The 10,175-nt window shown below is 36.2% G+C and overlaps 1 long non-coding RNA gene across 1 annotated transcript; it reads left to right on the top strand.

The window, feature by feature from the left end:
• The first annotated feature begins 5,705 nt into the window (after positions 1-5,705).
• LOC135209713 (uncharacterized) lies at positions 5,706-8,903 on the top strand. The gene is made up of 4 exons (XR_010313407.1): positions 5,706-5,882; positions 7,089-7,192; positions 8,465-8,642; positions 8,770-8,903. It is a non-coding gene; the product is annotated as an uncharacterized LOC135209713 (long non-coding RNA).
• The last annotated feature ends 1,272 nt before the right edge of the window (positions 8,904-10,175 follow it).

Raw genomic sequence — 10,175 nt, 5'->3', positions numbered from 1 at the left:
CCTTCGGAAAAAAAAAAGTCGGGGGCGGGTGCAGCGCGAGCGTTTTTGGAAACTTTATTTATTTTATTTATTTATTTATTCTTTTTTTTTTTTTTTTTGTTTTTTTCTTTTTTTTTTTTTTTTTTGAAGGGCGAAGACGATCTTAAATGAGCTCGGGTAGTAATTATACAACTCGACGCTAATCAATTGTTTTATTTATTTTTTTTTATGATTTTTATGAATTGGGCGCAATGTATGGTTGATTCGGGATTATAACCGTTCTAAAGAGGATTATATATATGAAATCTCTTTTCTGATGAAGCTAGCTCTCTCTCTCTCTCTCTCTCTCTCTCTCTCTCTCTCTCTCTCTTCTCTCTCTCTCTCTCCTGAAAATGTCCCTAGAAAGTGGCTACTCAGAGATTGAAAATTATATACCTTGACCAGAGATACATAAAAAAAAATTGCCCTAAGAATATGACAGTAATAATGGTGTTCGTTTCTCTGCGATATTTCGCTCCAAATTCACCAAGTTATGTTTTTTTTATTTTTCCTGGTACCTGTAAAATACCACTCCATTTTCCTTTAACTGTGATGGGCACACGATCAAAGGAAGCTCTCTCTGCCTTCTGGAACAGTTTTATTACCATTTGAAGAGGCTTCTAGTTACATTCTCTCTCTCTCTCTCTCTCTCTCTCTCTCTCTCTCTCTCTCTCTCTCTCTCTCTCTCTCTCTCTCTCCTCTGAAAAGATTAACGGGAGCTTTCATCACTATTTTGGTTTTATATTCGTCATATGTTCTTCGTCTATAGACGCTATTTCAAGCGTTAAATTTATTATTCAAATTTGCTGGATTTATTCTTCTCTGAAAAAATTTGGGAATTTAGCTCTGATATCAGTGTGATGATTTGCAATGTTTGCAATGGTGGTAAGATATAATAGCATTCGTCGTTTTTTTCCAGTCGACTACGCTTTCAGAATTTATGGCAGACAGATATAGTACCACATTTCCAGTATTATTTACAAGGCAAAAAACGTTGAGTGCATCCACCGCCATCTTGAATCAAGATGGCGGTGGTACATCGCCATCACATATAATCCCAAAGTCATTATTCGCAAAGACAACCTTCAAGAAAGACCTTCAGAAAGATCTCATTTCCAGTATTATTTATCCACAAGGCGAGAAACGTCTAATGCATATAACTCAAGTCATTATTCGCAAAGACAACCTTCAAGAAAGACCTTCAGAAAGATCTCATTTCCAGTATTATTTATCCACAAGGCGAGAAACGTCGAATGCATATAACTCAAGTCATTATTCGCAAAGACAACCTTCGAGAGGTGGCAGCACGTGCTCTTGCCTCAACAACGCAGGAGGTTCGAACTTCGAAAAACAACGTATCGTTCCCGCAGTGGCCTTTTCGATAATTACCGAGAATGACGCAAGCCATTCGCTCAGCAGACGGTCTCCCGCAAAGCGGGTAAATAAACAACAGCTTCAGATAGAGAGTTTCCTCATTCAAGTAGACTTTCGTTCGTTTCTCGGGGGTATTCGGAGTCAAAGAAGGTATACGGCATTCTTGCCCGCATTGCTATAGGTCGTTTTGGGAGAGAGTTGTTTGTATAGGAGCTTCGGAAACAACGGGAAGATGGGCATTTCACAAATGAGAGAGACAGAGAGAGAGAGAGAGGAGAGAGAGAGAGAGAGAGAGAGAGAGGAGAGAGAGAGAGAGAGAGTTCGTCGTTAGGTCTGACTATCTTTTTCACAAGATCTTGCAAACAAACAACAATAATAATAATAGAAATTAAAAAAAATGAATAAAAATAGAAATAAAAAAATGAAAAAAAATTCACAATCTTGCCAGCACAAAATAAATAAATAAATAAATAAATAAAATTAGAAAATAAATAATAAAAAAATAAAAAAAAGATCGAAAACCAAGCAAGAGACAAGAACACTATAAGCATACCCTGACTAAAAAGTTATGTTCCTAATTTTTCCCATAATCTTGCTCACAAAAAAACAAGAAAAAACAAACAAATAAAAACAAAAATCGAAAAGAAAAGCAACAGACAAGCAAACCAATAGCATACCCTGTCTAAAAGCTTATGTTCCTAATTTTTCCATAGTATAATCTTGCTAACAAAACAAATAAATAAATAAAAAAAAAACAAGCAAAAGAAAAGCCAACCAAAAACATACCCCGTCTAGAAACTTGTGTTCCTAACAGGGTAGAAACTCTAATCCATTTTGTTATAGTTTACTCCATTTTGTTATTATAGTTTTCAACATTTCATTTCAGTTCACATCCCTAACGTTCTGAGACTTGGACATCACACCCCTTGGAGTACTCGAGATATGACACTTTGGTGTCTTTCATGGAAAAATAGAGACTATTGGAAGAATTGAAAAGTGGTGACAAGGAGAGAAAGTCGAAATTAGATGTCACGCAGGAAAGTTCGAGGGTGACAGTTTACAGTATTGTATATTGGAAGACTGGGAGATGTTCATCTCTAAGCACTTGATGGGAATAAGTGTAAAAGTTGATGACAGAATATAGGAAGTAAGGGAGATAGCAGATTGTATTAAGAATGAGGAGAGAAGAGGACAGTTTGAAGTATGAACGGTCCATTGAGGCAGTGCGTCTTTAAATGACTGTGTATATATTTGTTTTATAGAGAATTCTCTTGTTCAGGATGACATGTCTATATGTCTACCTCTGGAATACGATCCCACATAACTAAACGGTTCTAAAATCCGTTGGTTTGTGAATACCAACGCCATCTATACCTTTAAAGAATTGACATCACTACTCTTAACTTACGTCCGTTATTTTACGTCATCTGGAAGTATATATATATATATATATTATATATATATATATATATATATCTATATATATATATATATATATATACATATGTATATATATATATATATATATATTTATATATATATATATATATATATATATATACATATATAAAGTCGAGTGTTAGTACTTCCGTCACTGCAGTACTACTTTTCCGCCAGTGCTCAGGACAAACAGAAGGGCTTTCCACACTTTTGTAATTCGGTTTGTTTATGTTTCGGTAAAGAGGTTTTCTCCCCGTGATGGACGACGCGATGTTTGAGGACCTCGGAATGGCAAATATGAGACGCTTGGCTGAGGGGAAGATTGCCTGAATTGGCCTCCCTCTGTTTTGAGAGAGAGAGAGAGAGAGAGAGAGAGAGAGAGAGAGAGAGAGAGAGAGAGCAAAATCTAATGACATTAATTCCATAAAAATAAAAATTTATAAATATATTTACAGTAAGAAGCTAAAAATTGGAGAGAGAGAGAGAGAGAGAGAGAGAGAGAGAGAGAGAGAATCTTGGTCGTATTTAGTCTCATTTAGGTTATGAGCTTGAACCAGAAATGGAATATATATATTTAAATGTATCATATAAATATAGATGGATTCATTCCAATATAAATAATTCCTCTTCAATATTCCACTTCACTTTTATTAAGGGAGCAGAAAATAAACATCGACTTTCTTGCTTAACTTTTATTAATTCTGCAGCAATTCCTATTAGATCTACGTTTTGCATAACCGTGATATTGTCCGCTTTTGTTTGGAGAAATTGAAAATTATTTTGCAAGTTTCCCTCTCGGAAGTTTTCCCTGCAACAATTCCAGTTGGAGCTGAGGAATGAATGACCCTAATTCACTATTCCTGACTAATTCCCGTCTCCCTTTTGAAGAGTCTAAAGGGACTCTATTTGCCTTTTGTACGGATCTGAGCTCGTTAAGTTGTTGTTGAGCAGCATCGGGTTAAGGTTTGTACACAGATGGGTGACCGCCTTTGAAAGCCGTATTCATTTTTTGTGGATAACCTTTGATAGCCACTATCTTTATCATGCCGTCTTTGACTTGTTTTGCTGTGAGATTATCTCATGAACTGTCAGATACCCACTCAAGCGATCAATATATATCAGGAAATTGTCGACCTTTGCAATAGAATAGGTCAGCTAAAACCTTTCAAGAGGTCCATTTGGTAATGGGTCTGATTCCATTGTAACTTTTGTTAAGAACGTCTGCTGGTAAATATTTCTAACTTGATAAGTACTAAAACAGGCATCAGGTTTCCATATGGCTGTCAGTATTGACAGTATAACGAACCTGTTGCATGAACGAAAGGCTTTGCATTGTATCATAATCAGTAGTACTGTCTGTGTCCAAAATATCCCGTAACAGTGCTAACCATTAGTTATTTTAGCATGTATGGGACCACTGGAATAATTGACAGATTAAAGTGAATAGTCATCGAACCACAATGAAATCGCAATTAACTTTCATCGCTCACATTTATTTCGACGTGAAATCTCGCTGATTTTGATCGACAAATGAATTTATCAAATGATTTTCAGTGCGCCGGCATTATATTCGATAGCTAATTGGAAATCATTAGCTCGGACTTTTATGGCAACGCCAGATAATTGATATTACTTGATAATATAATTATTTGATCATAGTACCTAACGATTTCACGCCAGAGATATAAATAGCAATATTGTTTTTCGAATCGCGAGTGGATATCTGCTTGCTTGTTCGTAGCTGTCACAAAACTGAACATTGTTTAAGGAAAAAAATTCGTTTCCCCGTCTCGTTTTCACTCTAGAAGGAAATCAGTAGGAGAGAAGCTCTTGCTATGCCCACGGTCCACACCGTGGCTATGCCTAGAGGGATCTTCGGTGGAGAATTGGCGTGAGGGTCGAAGTCGAAGTCACTGCCGGAAGTCGAACACTCAAGCCGAGATAACCGTCAGCAAATGGAAATCTAGACTGCGAGCGTCGGCAGCAATGTTCAAAGTTCCGTTCTTGATGGATTTTCTCAGCTCGTTTGTATTATGGGAAATGGTCCGATGCAGTTGAATGGGGTTTGGTCGCTTCAGTTGGTATATCTCTTCGGATATAAGAAAATAGCGATTATAAGGTGATGCTCTCAATTGTATTGTCTACTGCTTTTTATGATCCAGAATTGCATTGCCTACTGCTTTATATGGTCTGGAATTGTATTGGCTACTGCTTTATATGGTCTTCGTCGCGGTAGCTACCTTAAAGCATGTTAGAATATAACAATTCTCAGAAGCTTTTTTTGGCCAGTTTTTATTATTTACTGACCTAATTTAAAATGCAGATGTAGGCTACAAAGTTATAAGATTTACGAGGTGCTAAAGTCTCTTTTTGTCCAAGTGGCCCTATTAATGAAATAAAACATGGTTTGTTAAAAATAAATTTATCTTTCCCATAAAAATAATTGCCAAATGTATACTATCTATTTAATATATTTAGGAAGTAAATTTGCCTTTCTTTTCTTTCTCCGAACATGCAGATTTTTATTTTCAGTATGTTGGTGGTAAATTGTGCATTTTAATGAATGTATTTTAAATATATTTTCATGGGTATAATGAAGCGTTTATGGTGAACTATTAGTATTGACAAAGGAATTTTTTGTAGTATGCGAGTGTCTATACTGCGTTACCTACGTTCTAATAATACTCTGTATAAGTAAAAAAAAAAAAAAAAGGAAAAAAAAGGAAAAAAGTAGCGTTTAAGTAAAGTTTTTATTAACCAGTATTCGTTATGAAATGAACCAAAACTGAATTAATGTGGCCTAGAAATTTAGAAAAATCTTTGTCAACGTAACAAATTTGATTCTTGAAATATTATTGGAACGGTTGGAGCTTCCACTTCCAACTTTAAGTTCCAGACTTCCAGTTCCAGCTGCCGAGGAAGGTGGGGCCGGGTTACGTGGCCAATTCTCAGTCTCTCCAGTTCTTCCCTAAGTGAAATTTCTGCCTGAATTTATTCGTCCAGATTAAATTCATTGAATATGATTTTAAGGAGCAAGGAATGGTTTACAGGTATGGTTCTTCATTATTTTTAAGGTGAAATTAATGTTTTTGTTTGTAAATCTAGACCTAAATGTTGTGTAGCCTGACTAGCTTACTGGCTAAGCTTAGGTAAGGCAGAAGGGTATTAGTTTGCCTTTAAGGTGACAGCAGGGTTCTTAATCAAGTTTTAAATAGTATTGTGTAGGCCTAGGTCATCATTTTGTGTTCACATGAGGCCTACGAGGTAATAAAAGGTAATTCAGTCCTGGTGACGTAGGGTAAATGACCGAGCTGCGACATAGCGGCCACCTTCCCGAAAAAGAGCGTTTGAATTCACTGCTATGAGCATCAGTCAAGAGTTGTGGCCCATCCAAGCAACGCAACGTGACCTCTATACTCCTCTGGAGGTAAGTGTTTTCTCATATATTATGAAATAATGGCATAATTCAAGTGCTCTTTTGGGAAGTGGCCGCCTTTCGGGAGAGGTGGCCGCTATTGGTTAGGTTAGACTAGGCTAGATGGTGGGACCATCATAATGTGTGTTTTCTTGCCGAGCAAATTTTGCCTGTTATTATCATGGCAACCAAGGAAATTCCTACACTGGGCTAAATTAAATTATTTGCATGCCATGAACACTTCATCATTTGTGCTTAGAGTATTGTGAAATAAGTTCATTATCACCACCCATTTCCAGTACCGTGTGACGCAAAAGGCCTCCGTGACTGATCTTTTCTGTTTTTACATAACATTCCAATCTACCTACCTGTGGCTAGGTTATACATTCCAGATTTTTTTTATACGTTTTATGGGGATCATGTCAAGATTAGCGAACCCACAGCATTTCAAGACAAAATTATAGGCACCACTTTGATTTATATTTATTTATAATATATATGAGTATGTATGCAAATGAGATTTTAGGGGAGTATAGGTTCATTGATATAAATCAGATTGGCATCTGCCATTATGACTTTTCTCCCATTTGAATTCCCTTCCATTTATATCAAATTGCCATTAAGGATTTAGAATAACAGTTGTGAAGTGTAATTTGATTAATATAATTATTTAATGTAATTATCATTGCCAATGTTGGCTGAGAATACCTTGCTATAACCAAGATGTATACTATGTTTTTCTGTACAAACACTTGCTTCACATTCATGTCAGTTATGTAATTTATGCGTCTGACATTTTAAGTGTTCTAACATTATTTTAATCTTTGCATTTATTTTCTAGGAGTAGGAGATTGCAATTTTAAAGCAAAAGGAGAGGTATTAAGACAGATATGTGGTTCCCCCAGACTACTTCATTATCGAAAGACATCATAAAAGAAAATTTAGGTAGGTAAAGAATGTCTGGTTTAATTTTGTTTACTGATCTAGAAGCAGGTAAAAAAAGTGGCTTAGGAAACTGATCAAGAGTTAGGTAATACAGGAGCTTAGGAACCATGAAAAGTGTACCTTAGTTTTCAGAATTTCGAAATGTGATGTAGAATGTTGGTGCTTTCTACCCTGTTAAGCTCTTTCTGTGAGAAAGCTTTTTAGTTTATTCTTGTACTTCTTGCTTGTTAAGTGGCTGTACAATTGCAAACTTCAGTCATGTTTTCTTTGGGTTTTTAATTACCTGCACTTGGATTATACTTTTCAATGGATTTTTTCATCACCTGCACTTGTTGGAGTATACTTTTCAATGGATTATTTCATTACCTTTTCTTGTTGGAGCAGTTGTATGCAATTACTGACAAATTTGACTTTTCATCAAATGTCTTTTCCATATATGAATCGTAAGTTCCATAAGAAACATAATTGTTTACATTTGTGGCCAAGTCCCACTTTTTTTCATGCTTGCTTTTTGCAGAGCTGGGACTAGATTGTGCTTTGTGAAATACCTTATTGTTCTTTGCATTTCAAAGTATTTGGTCCCTCGTGCCTCTTCAGGCAATTTGCACCCTTGCCTTCTTGCGTTGCTATGATTGTGGAATAAATCCTTTGCTCTAGAAATGTAAAGGTTTCTTCTTTTTGATACACATTTGCTTTTTTCTTGGTCATACAGTATCAGATATATTGTACAAACCTAAGGTTTGTATGTCTCATATTGTACATTGCATTTTATAGGGGTGCCTTCTTTGCTGTTACAGTGCTGTACCAGGTTAGCTAGCTAGCTGCATTTCTCTTTTTCCCGTACTAAGTAGAATGCTGCTGCACCTATACATACATGACTAGGGTTCAAAATTGAAATCCTCATAATGCTTCTTCAGTAGTTGTTTGCATTGTTCATGAGAAGGATGTGAGTGGAACTTTGTATATACATAGCTTCCTGCCACTAAGGGGGGGATGCATTCAGTTTTTACCTAAGGTCTAATAAAAGCATGAGTAAGACTTAAAATTTTATGTAGGATATAGGTTACCATACAAACAATGAATGACAGCATTATCCATGGTAAAGATTTTATTTGGTATGTTGTGTTAGGGCCTTCCAGACTTGTGTGCTGTTTACTGTATGAAAAATTGCAATTAGTGTAAATTTTCCATTTAAGACTAACTCGTTTAGAAAATTAGAATTTAAAATATTTTTCAGCTGTATATTATAAATTTTTGTTCTATATTCCTGAGAACACTTAGCAATGGACGACCACCACAGCCTGAAGAGAACATTCTGGTTGTTAATACAAGACCAGCAAAGCCTTGAAGCTGGAGGACCTGGAATTAAGCAGGGAAACCACAGCCTCGAAGCTGGTGGAATAAATTGCAAGAGGACTTCAGTTTGAACGTTTACTATATATTGAAGCCGGTAAGTGATCCAGGGGCTCCGAATTTATACATTTTTGCTGGTGGTATCAGAATTGTGGCTTAATAAACATTAGTAGCAGTAATATAAGTCAGCTGTGTATATTGTGAATTTTTGTCATATATTCCAGATAACACTGAGAAATCCAAGACGACTCGTATCTGGAAGAGTTCATTGCAAGAGGACTTCGTTTCAACGTTTACTATTAATAATAGATTTTAGCCGGTTATCCAGGCCTCTTGAGTTATTCTACCCGTCTGGACCAAACATTATCAAATAATTTTTTTTTCTAGTGGTGGTGGAGAATTTGGTTGATGTGGTGATACTAACCCAAACAACACCTAAACTGAAAATAAACTAAAAAGTAGTAGTAATCTGGAAACTTTAATGTCCTTTTATTCTGTATTCTGTTTTATAGATTCTCAACAAACAAAAATTTTTGCAGATATATAAATTCTAAGACATTTTGACAGTACTAATCACCACCTGCTTTATAGCTTCTTCCCTTCCTCTACTGCGACCAACTCTTAGGTTTTCGCTTATTGCTTCATTTCTCCAGAATAAACTCTGGTTTTTCACGTATTTGCTTCATTTCTTCAGAAGAAACCACAGTAGTGCCATCAAGTGTGCCTGGTGTAATCGAAGTTACTGAAATGGGTGTTGTGGTCCTTCCGAGGTGCACCATCAGCCTTTTCCTTAACCTCCATTTTTCCTTCTTGGTGTGCTACGCAGATGCTTCATACCGGATGTGTCAACCCACGGTCAGGACCCTAAAATGGAATAGATGCCTTTTAGTATTCTCTTAATAATATTCAGTGGTATCACTGTGAATATTTTAAGTTCCAGGTATTGACAATTCACGAGATACCACTGTGAATATATTGTCAATATCTGGAACTTAATATATTCACAGTGGTATCTCATGAATCGTCAATATCTGGAATTAGATCACTTTAAGTACATTAAAGGATTACTTTTTGTATGATTTATGAATATGGATTGTTGAAGGGAATTAATTTGTTGATCGTGGCAAACATTTAAAAAATAGATAGTTACCTAAAAAAAAAACTTAGTCTCCTTGAGTAGAGCTGTTCACTCTACACCTTCGTTCGCTTGGTCCAAAATTCATAGAGACGTGAATTTTCTTCCATAATCCCATTATTTACGGTTTCTCTCTCCACATGGCAGGGAAATCCTGTAAATATACATAACCTTGAGAACGTTACATTGCTCGAGAAACATGATTAAAAATCCTTGGAGGCAAAACAAACAAAATCACAGTCTACACATTGCTACTTAGAATTTTGCATTTACTTTACAGGAAACTTAAGTTGACCTTGACAAAAGGGATATATTTGTTTAATCAAAATAAGCTCCTCAGTGGCGTGATCAGTATGGTCTTGGCCTGCCACCTCGGTGGCCGCAAGTTCGATTCCCGGGCATTCCACTGAGGGGTTAGAGATGTGTATTTCTGGTAATAGAAATTCACTCTCGACGTGGTTCTGAAGTCACGTAAAGCCGTATGGGACGTCCCGT

Source organism: Macrobrachium nipponense, chromosome 38 (genome assembly GCF_015104395.2).
Source record: "Macrobrachium nipponense isolate FS-2020 chromosome 38, ASM1510439v2, whole genome shotgun sequence".
NCBI classification, from domain to species: Eukaryota; Metazoa; Arthropoda; class Malacostraca; order Decapoda; family Palaemonidae; genus Macrobrachium; species Macrobrachium nipponense.
This window is presented reverse-complemented; position numbering and strand designations above follow the sequence as displayed.